At 49.4% G+C, this 16,938-nt stretch overlaps 1 pseudogene; it reads left to right on the top strand.

The window, feature by feature from the left end:
• Nucleotides 1-15,682: 15,682 nt before the first annotated feature.
• On the top strand, nucleotides 15,683-16,587 carry LOC136620191 (uncharacterized; annotated as a pseudogene).
• The last annotated feature ends 351 nt before the right edge of the window (nucleotides 16,588-16,938 follow it).

The following is a 16,938-nucleotide window of genomic DNA, read 5'->3' as shown; positions in this document are numbered from 1 at the left end:
CCACTGCTGTGCTGCCACGACGCGCGACACCGACTGCTGGCGTCGTGCTGCTGCTGCTGACACATCTTGATTGCGAGACAGAGGTTGCGTTGGAGGAGGAGGAGGGTGGTTTACTGGAGGAAGCATACACCGCCGCAGATACCACCACCGAGCTGGGGCCCGCAATTCTGGGGGTGTGTAGGACGTGAGCGGTCCCAGACTCTGACTCTGTCCCAGCCTCTACTAAATTCACCCAATGTGCCGTCAGGGAGATATAGTGGCCCTGCCCGCCTGTGCTTGTCCACGTGTCCGTTGTTAAGTGGACCTTGCCAGTAACCGCGTTGGTGAGGGCGCGTACAATGTTGCGGGAGACGTGGTCGTGCAGGGCTGGGACGGCACATCGGGAAAAATAGTGGCGACTGGGAATTGAGTAGCGCGGGGCCGCCGCCACCATCATACTTTTGAAGGACTCCATTTCCACAACCCTATACGGCAGCATCTCCAGGCTGATAAATTTGGCTACGTGCACGTTTAACGCTTGAGCGTGCGGGTGCGTGGCGGTGTACTTGCGCTAGCGACGGCTGGACGGTGCGCTTAGAGACATTGGTGGATGGGACCGAGGACAGCGGAGGTGAGGGTGTGGGTGCAGGCCAGGAGACGGTAGTGCCTGTGTCCTCAGAGCGGGGTTGGATCTCAGTGGCAGGTTGGAGCACAGGGGGAGAGGCAGCGGTGCAAACCGGAGGCGGTGAACGGCCTTCGTCCCACCTTGTGGGGTGCTTAGCCATCATATGTCTGCGCATGCTGGTGGTGGTGAGGCTGGTGGTGGTGGCTCCCCGACTGATCTTGGCGCGACAAAGGTTGCACACCACTGTTTCACTGTCGTCTGCTCTCTCAGTGAAAAACCGCCAGACCTTTGAGCACCTCGGCCTCTGCAGGGTGGCATGGCGCAAGGGGGCGCTTTGGGAAACAGTTTGTGGATTATTCGGTCTGGCCCTGCCTCTACCCCTGGCCACTGCACTGCCTCTTGCAACCTGCCCTGCTGCTGCCCGTGCCTCCCCCTCTGAAGACCTGTCCTCAGTAGGCGTAGCAAACCAGGTGGGGTCAGTCACCTCATTGTCCTGCTGCTCTTCCTCAGAATCCTCTGTGCGCTTCTCCCTCGGACTTAATGCCCTTACTACTACCTCACTGATAGACAACTGTGTCTCATCGTCATCGGCCTCCTCACCCACTGAAAGGTCTTGAGACAGTTGCCGGAAGTCCCCAGCCTCATCCCCCGGACCCCGGGAACTTTCCAATGGTTGGGCATCAGTCACGATAAACTCCTCTGGTGGAAGAGGAACCACTGCTGCCCAATCTGAGCAGGGGCCCGAGAACAGCTCCTGGGAGTCTGCCCGCTCCTCAGAATGTCTCATTTTCATGGAGTGAGGAGGCTGGGAGGAAGGAGGAGCAGTAGCCAGAGGATTCTGAGTTGCCGCAGTGGACGGCGCAGAACTGTGGGTGGACGATAGGTTGCTGGAAGCACTTTCTGCCATCCACGACAGGACCTGCTCACACTGCTCATTTTCTAATAAAGGTCTACCACGTGGACCCATTAAATGTGCTATGAATGTGGGGACGCCAGAAACGTGCCTCTCTCCTAATCCCGCAGCAGTCGGCTGCGATACACCTGGATCAAGTGCTCGGCCTGTGCCCACACCCGAACTAGGGCCTCCGTGTCCTCGGCCGCGCCCACGTCCTCTAGGCCTACCCCTACCCGTCTGCATGCTGTATTACCAGTAATGCAGAAACAGAACGCTGTAATTAAATGTGCCGCTTATTGGCCTGTGGTTGGAGGCTGACTTCGCTTACGGAACGCCAGGAAATAATTTGGCGCACGCCTGCTGTAACACTTAGCTGCCTGCGTATGATTTTGTATGAAGTACTACACCCAGCACACACAGACCCAGAACACTGAGCAGCACAGTGACAGGCAGGCCAAATAGATTTTTTGCCCAATATTTTTTTTGAAAAGGCCAACTGCGTATATTCAATCAATAATATATGTCTTCTGGCCCTGGAGTGTGTGACAGAACTAAAGAGTGTTGCAGTGTTATTAACTGAACATGAACATTTTGGGCAGCATGCTGGAAGCCGGACAGACCCCGTAGTCAGTTAGGTCAGTCTGACGCTGCTTGAGTCCAGCATGTGCTGAATACAGCTCTGTCAGTATTTTGTTGTCTGGCAGCGATAATGGAAGCAAACAATGAGAATTATACTGAAGAGTAAAAGCAGGTGTGAATGTGGCCTTAGGAAACATAAAATTGCTTCAATATTTGGTTCTCAGAATGCCGTTTCCTCAGGTTTCCAACACTGGATTTTTCTGCATATTCCACAAGTAATAATGACACTTTTTCTAGTATATTATATGTTTTATTCAAGACTATAAAAACAATAAAATAGAAAAGTGTAAAAGGAGTCGCTGTTGTATCTAGAAGGTTCTGGCTGCAGTTGTTCTCATATCAAAGCCCCAACTGTGCATCACCAACAACAGGGGGCGCCACACAGCAGTGAGACACCCTTACACAGAAGCACTGGTATACAGACATAATTATACCGCCAATCTGTACCGTATACATAAATAGTACCACCATACACCGTATATATAGATAATGCCACCGGATACTGACTGCACAGAAAGTGCTAAATGTATACATAACATCTCTATATGATATTTCTATATACTGTACATATTACCGTACACTGTATATATAATAAATAATCAGACTATAATCCAGTTATTTTATACATAACACGGCTACATACTATTTACACAGATAATGCTGTCATATACTGTACAGTTTGTATAACTAATACTACTATATATATACGGTACATACTTCCGTCACATTTATATAAGTAATGCTATAATACTGCTATACTTTGTAGTAATTTTTGCTGCTTGAAAAAGGCCCTTGTACATGCCAAAACATGTTTCTATAGGGAATTATATATATATGAGTTAATAAACCTATAATGCTAATTAGCATAGCGGTAACTTGTTCCCTTACATCCACCGAACGCGGATATATTTTTTCTATATTTGGAACATATTTTGTAGTAAAGCCGTTCTGGTAATGTAAATCCGCGAGTCAGAAAATCAGTGCTGTTAGTATTAAATGTTAAATGCAGGCCAAAAAGACAATTCCCTAAAATGTAATAACACTCTGATATCAGTATCACATGATATGGAGAGCAGTAATAAACATGTATTATACTAATATCATTATACTGTACTGTATAACATAAAAGCCAACACTAATGAAGCAATGCTGTAAACTGCAGTATGAATGTGATGTAAGTACTGCAGGATGTACAGCAGTCATCACTCCGCAGACGGGTTATCATGTCCATTTGAAAGTAAAGAACTGTGTGTGCAGCTAAAGAGCCAGCAGGCTGAAGTTTAAGGCCGGCTTCACACGGCCGTGACGGGCTCCGCCGCGGAATTCCGCGGCGAAGCCCGTCATGGCGCCCCCCTAGAGACCCCATTACTTACCTCTGGATCCGGCGTCCTGCGTCCCGCAGGACACTTCGGCGCGCATGCGCAATAGAGCGTGTGACGCGCCGGCCACGTCATATGACACGCCCACAGCATCACATGACACGCCGGCCGCGTCATATGACATGGCTGGCGGTAGGCAGGGAAGCAGTTTCACGCTATCTTCGGCTATGCTACAGCGGAAGATAGCGTGATGGACGGCTTCCATTGACTGCAATGGAAGCCGTCCGCGAGTACACCCGCGGCAAATAGAGCATGCCGCGGGTGAGGACGGGTGATTTTACGGTGCGGAATTTAGCGGTGGAATTCAGCACTGTAAGCATTGTGCTATTTTAGGTTCAATAGAACCTAATAGCTGCGGGCAACGCAGCGGATTTCCGCTGCGTATTACGCGGCGGAAATCCGTCCGTGGGAAGGAGCCCTAAAGGGCCAGGAGGCTGAAATTGCGGTTGCTGCTGCAGGCAGTGGATAAAGGGCCAGGAGGCCGAAGTATGTGGTCGCCGTGGGCAAAAGACATCGACAACGGGAGGCGATTGCCAGGAGGTGCGACCATATGGACGGTGGTGCACCAGAGAATCCAGTGGCCAGGAGGTCAGTGCAAGTGGAGGTGGGAACCTGCCAGCTAAGAGTGGGTGGGATCCCACTGTTGGTAGACTTGGATCCACAGGAAGACAGGTCAGCAATTATGCCAGACATTTTGCCATTCCTTCGTTGCAGTCCAGAGACTGACAAAGTGGTGAGTCTAACCTTTTTGACTCCATGTGGCACTGTGACCTGGGACTTGACTAAATGTGAGTCTCCAAGTGGAGTTTGTGTTGGGCACGGACTTCCCCCAATTTTTTTCAGCTGTGGGAGGGAAAGGATCCACTGCAGTCTTATACAAAAACTGCAGGTGTAAACAGTGCTCAAGGACTGTCCCTTGTGTGCCCAGGTAAGGAGAGAGGAAGTGAGCCGGCGAGGGGGAGGGAAGGAGGAGACAGCTTAGCAGAGCTGAACTGTGTACATCCGCCCAACAGCACATACACTGAGCCCATGCATCACCTGGTAGCGTATATCATCTGGCCATGAAAACGCCAGCCGATATACGCTCGTGTGAATAAGCCCTAAGGCCGGACTCACACGAGCGTATGCACAATCGCACCAATCTCAGTGCAACATATTTGCACACTGAACAAGCCTTTTTTGTGAGCTTATTGACATATTTTACTGAGCTTTTGCAAACAAAGACGCACCAATTGAAATGGCGAATTCATCTAATGAGTTCCACATTAGAGATGAGCGAGCATACTCGGTAAGGCGATACACTTGAGAGAGCATTGCCTTTTTCGAGTACCTGCTGACTCGTCCCTGAAGATTCGGGGGGGGCTGCGGGGGTGATCGGGAGGTTGCAGAGGGAACGAGAGGTAGAGAGAGAGAGAGGGATCTCTCGTACTCTCTTTCCCACTCCCCCTCGCTGCCCCGCGCCGCCCTCGACCCCAGCGGCCCCCCTGAATCTTTAGGGACGAGTCAGCAGGTACTCGAAAAAGGCGATGCTCTCTCGAGTATATCGCCTTACCGAGTATGCTCGCTCATCTCTAGTAAATAATAAAACAAAAATACATATTTGGTATCGCTGTGTTTGTAAAAGTCCGATCTATCAAAGTAATGTATTGTTTACTAGAGATGAGCGAGCACCAAAATGCTCGGGTGCTCGTTACTCGGGACGAAATTATCGCGATGCTCGAGGGTTCGTTTCGAGTAACGAACCCCATTGAAGTCAATGGGCGACTCGAGCATTTTTGTATATCGCCGATGCTCGCTAAGGTTTTCATTTGTGAAAATCTGGGCAATTCAAGAAAGTGATGGGAACGACACAGCAACAGATAGGGCAGGCGAGGGGCTACATGTTGGGCTGCATCTCAAGTTCCCAGGTCCCACTATTAAGCCACAATAGCGGCAAGAGTGGCCCCCCCCCAACAATTTTTACTTCTGAAAAGCCCTCATTAGCAATGCATACCTTAGCTAAGCACCACACTACCTCCAACAAAGCACAACCACTGCCTGCATGACACTCCGCTGCCAGTTCTCCTGGGTTACATGCTGACCAACCCCCCCCCCCCGCACGACCCAGTGTCCACAGCGCACACCAAACTGTCCCTGCCCAGCCTTCAGCTGCCCTCATGCCACGCCACACTCATGTCTATTTATAAGTACGTCTGCCATGAGGAGGAACCGCAGGCACACACTGCAGAGGGTTGGCACAGCTAGGCAGCCACCCTCTTTAAAAGGGGCGGGGCGATAGCCCACAATGCTGTACAGAAGCAATGAGAAATCCAATCCTGTGCCACCTCCATCTGGAGCTGCACACCTGGGCATAGCAATGGGGAACCTATGTGCCACACACTATTCATTCTGTCAAGGTGTCTGCATACCCCAGTCAGACCGCGGTTTTTTATATATAGTCACAGGCAGGTACAACTCCGCAATGGGAATTCCGTGTGCACCCACAGCATGGGTGGCTCCCTGGACCGGCAGTACATAAATATATCCCATTGCATTGCCCATCACAGCTGAGGTAATGTTGTGCTTAATGCAGGTGGGCTTCGGCCCACACTGCATACCCCAGTCAGACTGGGGTTCTTTAGAAGTGGACACATGCAGTTACAACTCTGTGTGGACCCACAGCATGGGTGGGTGCCAGGAAGCCACCGACAGTACATAAATATATCCCATTGCATTGCCCATCACAGCTGAGGTAATGTCGTGCTTAATGCAGGTGGGCTTCGGCCACACTGCATACCCCAGTCAGACTGGGGTTCTTTAGAAGTGGACACATGCAGTTACAACTCCCTGTGGACCCACGGCATGGGTGGCTCCCTGGAACCCACCGGCGGTACATAAATATATCCCATTGCAGTGCCCATCACAGCTGAGGTAATGTCGTGCTTAATGCAGGTGGGCTTCGGCCCACACTGCATACCCCAGTCAGACTGGGGTTTTTTAGAAGTGGACACATGCAGTTACAACTCCGTGTGGACCCACAGCATGGGTGGCTCCCTGGAACCCACCGGCGGTACATAAATATATCCCATTGCAGCTAAAAGGTCCACGTTTTTGATGGTGATAGAGAACAATGCTTCGATCCGCGGGTGCAGCCTACGTATTGTTTAGGTATCGCTGCTGTCCGCTGGTGGAGAAGAGAAGTCTGGGGAAATCCAGGCTTTGTTCATCTTCATGAGTGTAAGCCTGTCGGCACTGTCGGTTGACCGGCAGGTACGCTTACCTGTGATGATTCCCCCAGCCGCACTAAACACCCTCTCTGACAAGACGCTAGCCGCAGGACAAGCAAGCACCTCCAGGGCATACAGCACGAGTTCAGGCCACGTGTCCAGCTTCGACACCCAGTAGTTGTAGGGGGCAGAGGCGTCACGGAGGACGGTCGTGCGATCGGCTACGTACTCCCTCACCATCCTTTTACAGTGCTCCCGCCGACTCAGCCTTGACTGGGGAGCGGTGACACAGTCTTGCTGGGGAGCCATAAAGCTGTCAAAGGCCTTAGAGAGTGTTCCCCTGCCTGTGCTGTACATGCTGCCTGATCTCTGCGCCTGCCCTGCTACCTGGCCCTCGGAACTGCGCCTTCGGCCACTAGCGCTGTCGGATGGGAATTTTACCATCAGTTTGTCCACCAGGGTCCTGTGGTATAGCATCACTCTCAAACCCCTTTCCTCTTCGGGTATGAGAGTGGAAAGGTTCTCCTTATACCGTTGGTCGAGCAGTGTGTTCACCCAGTAATCCGTAGTGGCCAGAATGCGTGTAACGCGAGGGTCACGAGAAAGGCATCCTAACATGAAGTCAGCCATGTGTGCCAGGGTACCTGTACGCAACACATGGCTGTCCTCACTAAGAAGATCACTTTCAGGATCCTCCTCCTCCTCCTCAGGCCATACACGCTGAAAGGATGACAGGCAAGCAGCATGGGTACCCTCAGCAGTGGGCCAAGCTGTCTCTTCCCCCTCCTCCTCATCCTCCTCATGCTGCTCCTCCTCCTCCTCAATGCGCTGAGATATAGACAGGAGGGTGCTCTGACTATCCAGCGACATACTGTCTTCCCCCGGCTCTGTTTCCGAGCGTCTGCCTTTATGCTTTGCAGGGAACTTCTCAAGAGGCATAGCAGAGGAATGGTGACGCTAATGATTGCAGCATCGCCGCTCACCATCTGGGTAGACTCCTCAAAGTTTCCAAGGACCTCGCAGATGTCTGCCAACCAGGCCCACTCTTCTGTAAAAAATTGAGGAGGCTGACTCCCACTGCGCCGCCCATGTTGGAGTTGGTATTCCACTATAGCTCTACGCTGCTCATAGAGCCTGGCCAACATGTGGAGCATAGAGTTCCACCGTGTGGGCACGTCGCACAGCAGTCGGTGCACTGGCAGATTAAACCGATGTTGCAGGGTGCGCAGGGTGGCAGCGTCCGTGTGGGACTTGCGGAAATGTGAGCAGAGCCGGCGCACCTTTCCGAGCAGGTCTGACAAGCGTGGGTAGCTTTTCAGAAAGCGCTGAACCACCAAATTAAAGACGTGGGCCAGGCATGGCACGTGCGTGAGGCTGCTGAGCTGCAGAGCCGCCACCAGGTTACGGCCGTTGTCACACACGACCATGCCCGGTTGGAGGCTGAGCGGCGCAAGCCAGCGGTCGGTCTGCTCTGTCAGACCCTGCAGCAGTTCCTGGGCCGTGTGCCTTTTATCTCCTAAGCTGAGTAGTTTCAGCACGGCCTGCTGACGCTTGCCCACCGCTGTGCTGCCATGCCGCGCGACACCGACTGCTGGCGACTTGCTGCTGCTGACACATCTTGATTGTGAGACAGAGGTTGCGTAGGAGGAGGAGGAGGAGGGTGGTTTAGTGGAGGAAGCATACACCGCCGCAGATACCACCACCGAGCTGGGGCCCGCAATTCTGGGGGTGGGTAGGACGTGAGCGGTCCCAGGCTCTGACTCTGTCCCAGCCTCCACTAAATTCACCCAATGTGCCGTCAGGGAGATATAGTGGCCCTGCCCGCCTGTGCTTGTCCACGTGTCCGTTGTTAAGTGGACCTTGCCAGTAACCGCGTTGGTGAGGGCGCGTACAATGTTGCGGGAGACGTGGTCGTGCAGGGTTGGGACGGCACATCAGGAAAAGTTGTGGCGACTGGGAACTGAGTAGCGCGGGGCCGCCGCCGCCATCATACTTTTGAAAGACTCCGTTTCCACAACCCTATACAGCAGCATCTCCAGGCTGATAAATTTGGCTATGTGCACGTTTAACGCTTGAGCGTGCGGGTGCGTGGCGGCGTACTTGCGCTTGCGCTCCAACACTTGCGCTAGCGACGGCTGGACGGTGCGCTGACAGACATTGGTGGATGGGGCCGAGGACAGCGGAGGTGAGGGTGTGGGTGCAGACCAGGAGACTGTAGTGCCTGTGTCCTGAGAGGGGGGTTGGATCTCAGTGGCAGGTTGGGGCACAGGGGGAGAGGCAGCGGTGCAAACCGGAGGCGGTGAACGGCCTTCGTCCCACCTTGTGGGGTGCTTGGCCATCATATGTCTGCGCATGCTGGTGGTGGTGAGGCTGGTGGTGGTGGCTCCCCGGCTGATCTTGGCGCGACAAAGGTTGCACACCACTGTTCGTCGGTCGTCTGCACTCTCAGTGAAAAACTGCCAGAACTTTGAGCACCTCGGCCTCTGCAGGGTGGCATGGCGCGAGGGGGCGCTTTGGGAAACAGTTGGTGGATTCTTCGGTCTGGCCCTGCCTCTACCCCTGGACACAGCACTGCCTCTTGCAACCTGCCCTGCTGCTGCCCTTGCCTTCCCCTCTGAAGACCTGTCCTCAGTAGGCGTAGCAAACAAGGTGGGGTAAGTCACCTCATTGTCCTGCTGCTCTTCCTCCGAATCCTCTGTGCGCTCCTCCCTCGGACTTACTGCCCTTACTACTACCTCACTGATAGACAACTGTGTCTCATCGTCATCGGCCTCCTCACCCACTGAAAGGTCTTGGGACAGTTGCCGGAAGTCCCCAGCCTCATCCCCCGGACCCCGGGAACTTTCCAAAGGTTGGGCATCAGTCACGATAAACTCCTCTGGTGGGAGAGGAACCATTGCTGCCCAATCTGAGCAGGGGCCCGAGAACAGTTCCTGGGAGTCTGCCCGCTCCTCAGAATGTGTCATTGTAATGGAGTGAGGAGGCTGGGAGGAAGGAGGAGTAGCAGCCAGAGGATTCAGAGTTGCAGCAGTGGACAGCGCAGAACTCTGGGTGGACGATAGATTGCTGGATGCACTTTCTGCCATCCACGACAGGACCTGCTCACACTGCTCATTTTCTAATAAAGGTCTACCGCGTGGACCAATTAATTGTGAGATGAATGAGGGGATGCCAGAAACGTGCCTCTCTCCTAATCCCGCAGCAGTCTGCTGCGATACACCTGGATCAGGAGCTCAGCCTGTGCCCACACCCTGACTTGGGCCTCCGCGTCCTCGCCCGCGTCCACGTCCTCTAGGCCTACCCCTACCCCTCAGCATGCTGTATTACCAGTAATGCAGAAACAGAACGCTGTAATTAAATGTGCCGCTTATTGGCCTGTGGTTGGAGGCTGACTTCGCTTACGGAACGCCAGGAAATAATTTTGCGCAAGCCTGCTGTAACAATTAGCTGGCTGCGTATGATTCAGGAGAACAACTACACCCAGCACAGACCCAGAACACTGAGGACAGTCACAGGCAGCCCAAATAGATTTTTTTCCCCAAATGTTTTGGCAAAGGCCCACTGCCTATATTCAATAAATATATCTCTTCTCTCTCTGCGTCACCGCTACTGGCCCTGGAGTATGTCAAATAACTGCAGAGTGTTGCACTGTGGACTGGAATACAGCGGTGATTTAACAGCCAACACAGACCCAGGAAATAATTTTGCGCAAGCCTGCTGTAACACTTAGCTGGCTGCGTATGAATTAGGAGGACTACTACACCCAGCACAGACCCAGAACACTGAGGACAGTCACAGGCAGCCCAAATAGATTGTTGTAATGCTTTCCCTGTCTTTCTATTGGCCAGAAAAGCGCGCTAACATCTCAGAGATGAAAGTGAAAGTAACTCGAACATCGCATGGTACTCGTCACGAGTAACGAGCATCTCGAACACGCTAATACTCGAACGAGTATCAAGCTCGGACGAGTACGTTCGCTCTTCTCTAATTAATACCTACTTTGACTTGGTGTTTTCAGATGTTAACTGTAGGCCTCAAATTTTCTTCAGGTAGCTTCTTATGCAATCCCAGCTTGATAGAAGGTCCAAAATGCCTTCTAGTACCAAGAGGAAGAATGAACTTCTTTGAAAGATATCCATGAACCATTCCATGGTTCCACAAAAGTGCATTAACATTGCCATGGCTCATTCAACACGCAATGAATCAACGCCCATAGCTCTGTGCAAACACATCATTTCACATCATGCAGTAAAAGCAAATCTTCCACAGGTGCTTTTACTGCATGTATGATCGTGAAATGTGTGAACATTGCACAGGAACAACACAGCAATTAAACCCTCCTGCTCACTCCCGCAACTCACCGCTCCCCCGCGCTGGCAGCCAAATCTTTTCTTCCGAGCGGGCAGGTACTCGCTAAGGGCAATGCTCGCTCGAGTAATTGCCCTTAGCGAGTATGCTCGCTCATCTCTAATAAGGATGTACCAGTGCATCAACCATGCCATGGCTCATGCAATGTGCAAGTTACTCACACCCGTATATTTTGTCAAGTAGCTTTTTATATTTTGCTAGTTTGGCTGAAGTTGCTTTTTTTAAATGTCAAGGTGGATCCATTTCATGGATGTATAAATGTGTAGCAACCATGCCATGGCCCATCTTATCATTTTATCTCATTTTACATGACAATTGCATATATTAGTAATTTAGTTCTTTTAAAGGTATATCAAGTGTGATAGAATATTTAAAACATATTTCCAACTGATTGAATTTTTGCCTTACTTCAACACTATCTTAGTAGTTTTAGATGCAATGTAACACATGCTTGTTATCACTGACTTTTAGGCAATTTGGTAGACAAGTCAACACCTAAACGTTTTTGTCACATTAATTCCCGAACTATTTTACAGTGAGGAGGGCGCATTAATCTGCAGAAGAGTCCTCTGCGATGAAGGGGTGCACTTGCTTTGCAACAATATTTATGTAAGTGGTTTGTGTCAAAGTAGCATTCATATAATTATCAGAATCCAGTGTTTCTCAGGAGAACATTGCCTGGAGGATCAAACTGTCCCATTCACTTACCTTCTTCCCATAGTGTATTCGGAAGCCATCTCTTCCTCAGGGCTCTTTCACACGAGTGTATATCAGTCTGCCGTTTTCATGGTTGGCTGATATACGTTGTGATCTGATGCATTGGATTCCAATGCACAGATCACATGCCTGTATTCCTGTGACATTCTATTTTGCCATACCACTGAAGACTCCTGAAAGTCCGGATTCTGGGTAGGCGTGCACAGTTGAATTTACTCTCGCAGTGATATCTGCTTTTGCATATGGTGCTATTGATTGCTTGATTTACTGACTGCTAAACTCCCTCTCTCTTCTCTCCTTCCCTCTGGCTGATTCCAATGGGAGGGTGCAGGGCGGAGACAGAGCTAAACGCCGCCCCATCCCACCTCCTCCCATTGCTAGCTGTGGATAAGGGGTGGGACGTGGAGTAAATAATTAGTCCATTGATAAGGGAAGTGAAAGTTTTATGGTCTCTAAACTGGTGTTAAGGGGTCACAAGGCCAGCGTGTTATCCCTGCTGCAGAGTTCTCATATTCTCCCTGGATGCAAAAAGCCCCCTTCCAAAGTTCATTCTATCTTTGAGAGTATAAAGGATGGTTACAAACTTTTTCTCCCAAATTCTTCTGTAACGCTGAGATTTGAAATTGCCTTTAAGTATAACAACTTTCATATTTTCTATGTTGCATCCATGACTAAAACAATGCTCCGCCACAGGTAATTTTGTCCTTTTCTCTTTAATAGGAACATAGCATGTTCTATTTTGCTGCATACATTCATGAGATAGAGCCCATTGTTCTCTATGGCCGCATATATACGCACGCCCTTAGGCAATTACGTAGAGTATGGGCAGGAAATATAAAAAAACAGGAGTACAGTGTGGGAGATAAGCTTTCATGTGCTGCACAATTTTTTCGCCATTTGAGGCAGTATGCTGGTCCGATACCGATTCTACAGCTGTAAAACGCTGTGTGAGCCTCCCATTGGGTGACTGGGCTAAGGGGTCAAGGATCACTTTTAAAAGCCAACAAGAACTGGATGAAAAATGGTATAAAAATAGTGTGTAACCTCAGACAGTGTGTTACCTCCCAGGTGTACCTTTTTTTGGAAGGACAGTCCCTATTTTTGACTTAAGTTCCTCCGTTTTTGTTTGGTCCTTAAATGTCCCTCTTTTTGACCTTGGAAATAGATTTGCATTGAAGGGGTTTTGTCATTAAAAAAAAAATATCTAAACTTACCTATTCCTTCCCTATCTGTCTCCTTATCACATCTTCTCCTGGTTGAGCTTCTCCAGTGCCCCAGATCAGCTCACTGCAGGCTGGGCCCAGCTTGTTATGAAGGCTGCTTATCACAAACTCCTTCCTGCTGTTTCAGTGAAGGTCACATCCCTGTGCTGTAGCTTCACTGCCTGGGAAGGAATTGTAATCTATTTCAGAGATAGCTCGAATGAGCAATCTCTGAAGAAGATAGGCAGTCCTCCTGCTGACCTGTGATGTAACGTACATTGGCAGACTGCCAACCTAATGTACGTAACCTCACAGGAAGAAGAAGAATCAGGCAGCTGGAGGTAAAGTGAAACCCTGGACTGCAGGAGACAGGAGAAGATAAGGGAGGTGAAGATCTGGTAAGAAGACTGATGGGGGAGGACTAGATAAGTAGAACATTTTTCTTTTTTAGTGACAGAACCCCTTTAATAAATTTACCATATTTCTCCATAAACTATTTGCATGGCTTGTAACTGTATCTGAGACCCCAATGTGCATATTATTTTATCACAAGGTGTAATTTGGATCATAAACATTTCAATATTATAATTATTCTTTGTGCTAATACTTAAATTAAAATCATCTAAGTGTTTAGATTTGGATGAAAAAATGTATCTGTCACACAATGAACCATAATGGCTCATTAACACGGGCGTATTGTCACCGTGTATTATGCACAAGTATTTCCCGGTGGTGAATGCAGTCAATAAAGGTTGATGAACTTTCATTGATCCATGCACACCTGCGTGTGGGCACTGCGTGGCGATACGCAGGAAAAATAAATTGCGGCATGCTCTATTTCTCTGCATATGATAGGCAACCCATATGTGGTCTCTGTTGGCTCCCTGGGAGACCCGCAGCATTATACGCATATGCCCATGTGTGACAAGCCCTAAGTGTCTCTGTTTGACCGTTGAAAAAGTTGGGAGGTATGAGTGTGTAGACAGCTAAACAGAAGTACCTAATGAGATTAATGTGAATCTAAATGGGGTTTCAAACTCTCAAAGCTGCTAAAAGCGTTTATGGATGACATTTAATAATAAATAAAGTAGGTATTAAAATAATTAATAGGAAAGATTGGGAAACTACAGAAGCTTGAAGCCAAAACTCAATTTGCTATACTTGGTGTGCAAGTCTGTAAACCACCACTAGAGGTCAACCTTCTCAGCATATTTGGCAAGTATCAATATATATATAAATAACCGCTAGAGGTCCTTGATATTTATTTTATGCAATTTATTTTCTGGATGAGGTGCAATACTGAAAAGTAGCCACAAGATGGCACATGAGAGCAGATTTTTTTTATTTGATCTGTTCGCAGCATTTTTCACAAGATTCTTTCTGAGACCTCAGTCAGACGGGCGTTTTTTCGCGCGATTTGCGCATGCATCCGGCGATTTTATAGAACCATTGCTTTGCAATGGTATCGGACACATAAGCGTTTTTTATGCGCTCGTCCGATAAATTATAGAACAGAAATTGCAGATTGCACCTATCTGCGATCTGCGATTCCTGTTCTCTTCTCTATATGCGCTCAATGGGGCTGGCGGCAGCAGCGCCGACCCCATTGAGAACATATAGTAGACAAATCATTCTCCTCTGCCACAGCTGTAACAGCTGTGGCAGAGAAGAATGATGTTTGCCCATTGAATTCAATGGAGCCGGCAATAAAGCCGGCTCCATTGAAAGCAATGGACTGCCGGTGATCGCACGATGAATTTTCGGGAAGGGCTTAAAAATATAAGCCCTTCCCTGAAATTCATCCACAAATGTGTAAAAACAAAAAAAATATATATACTCACCTGGTCCCGGCAGACGGAGTTCAGCCGCGGCTGGCCGGCAGTTCTCCTGAACTGCTCTGAGTAGTATTCAGCAGCAGCAGTATTCCAAGGACTCACACATACGCACATGAACGAGTCATTCAGCTGAGAGCTGCCCCTGATTGGTCCCTATGCCTCACCAGAGGCAGCTCTCACTCACCCATTCATGAATTCATGAATGGGTGAGTGAGTGCTGCCTCTGATTGGCTCAGCGCAGGGACCAATCAGGAGCAGCTCTCAGCTGAATGACCTGTTAATGTGCATATGTGTGAGTCCTTGGAGTACTCTACCGGTGCATGAGTTAGCTCCTGGAGTGAGTATAGGTTGTCGTTTTATATCAAATGGTAAATTTTCATATAAATCGCTTGTTAGCTAGTGCACCTGTACCCAATCATCAGACATCAGACCAACAGATCCCTGTGGCCACACGATCTCAGAGCCGGGTTGCCGGAGGGGACAAACCCAAAAAACTCCCACCACTTAGCACCTGCCCCGCAAAGCAACATAGAGCACACGAACGGTGCAGGTAAATTAATTTTTGCCAAATTATCTCTCCCCATGTACTGCAACGTTTACGATGGAGAGGAAGAGGAAAAATGGACAAATAGTCTAGTCTTTATTCAAATGCCCAAAAGCTTCCTTGTAATGTAATGCAGATAGCAAGGAAGTTCCAGTTAGTTTGGCCACATCTTTCCATTGACAGAAAATGCTGTTAGTGTGCTGCAAATGTAATCTGTGGATCTGTATGTGACATGCTAATTTGGTTCTTTTGATTTGACTAATCCTTTTCCCCTTTTTCTCTGCTTCCTTTTCGGCTTTCTGGCCACAGGAGAGAGCTATGCATCCCTGCATCTCCAATTTCGGGTTGGTAAATCTACCATCACTGAAATTGTGAGGTGCACATGCAGCGTCATCTGGCAGAAGTTGCAGCCCATAGTGATGCCTTCACCATCCGAGGAGACTTGGCAACGTGTTGCAGCAGGCTTTCAATCTGTTGCCAAATTTCCTAACTGCATAGGCGCGGTTGATCGCAAACATGTGCGTGTGCTTCAGCCAGCGCACTCAGGCTCTAAGTTTTACAACTACAAGAAATATTTCTCAGTTTTCCTGATGGCGGTGGCTGATGCACATTCTAAATTTGTTTGCATCGATGTCGGCGCCTATGGTAGTACTGGGGATTCTCGGGTGCTGCGAACATCACAGATTGGGATGCAAATTCTTCGAGATGGTGTTACGCTCCCAGCCTCACAACCTTTGCCGGGAACCACACATCCAGTCCCCTTCGTGATGGTATCGGATGAGGCTTTCCCGTTGATGCCGAACCTGTTGTGCCCATAACCACGAAGAGGACTGAATGCCCGGAAAAGGATTTTTAATTATAGGCTGAGCCAGGCACGTCGAGTGGTTGAGTGTGCCTTTGGGATTATGGTCAGTCAGTGGAGGGTTCTAGGGACTACCCTGATGGTAGACCCTACCACAGTTGATGACCTTGTCAAGGCATGTTGTGTTCTTCACAACTACCTCCGGGAATATCGCCCCGAGGTAGATGTAGAAGAACTCCACCCTGCCTTTGACACGGTCATCAACTGGGGTGCTGGACGTCCTGCTGCAACCGCTGTGCAGGTACGCGAACACTTCACTAACTACTTCCTTAGTCCCGAAGGCGCCGTGCCATGGCAGTACTCCTGTGTCGGTGGTGTGCAGCCCTAATCGCAGTTTGATCCCCCGGTGACCAGCTCCAGAAGAACGCAGAAGACCAGAAGTTAACCAAAAACGTTTATTATCGCATTATGTACCGTTGCATGCCATGACAAACTCTAATGCACAACAGAAAATTCTGATTCTTGCGCTACTGCAATGATTTTCCATGCTGTTAAACTGGTTATTTAATAAAAATATGTTTTTTGGCAGAACAATTCCCTGAGCAGTTCAATTTTTCAATATTTTTATTGTCAATTTTGTCTCTGTTCGGAGACCGCACTGAGATGTGAGATAGCGAGCCTCAAATAAAGGAACAACAATCATTTGACTTCAGGCACACTGACGACTCCCATCTCCTGCTTGGGGTA

This window comes from Eleutherodactylus coqui, chromosome 3 (assembly GCF_035609145.1).
Source record: "Eleutherodactylus coqui strain aEleCoq1 chromosome 3, aEleCoq1.hap1, whole genome shotgun sequence".
Taxonomy (NCBI): domain Eukaryota; kingdom Metazoa; phylum Chordata; class Amphibia; order Anura; family Eleutherodactylidae; genus Eleutherodactylus; species Eleutherodactylus coqui.
Note: the sequence above shows the minus strand (reverse complement) of the source record. Positions and strands in the feature narration are given on the sequence as shown.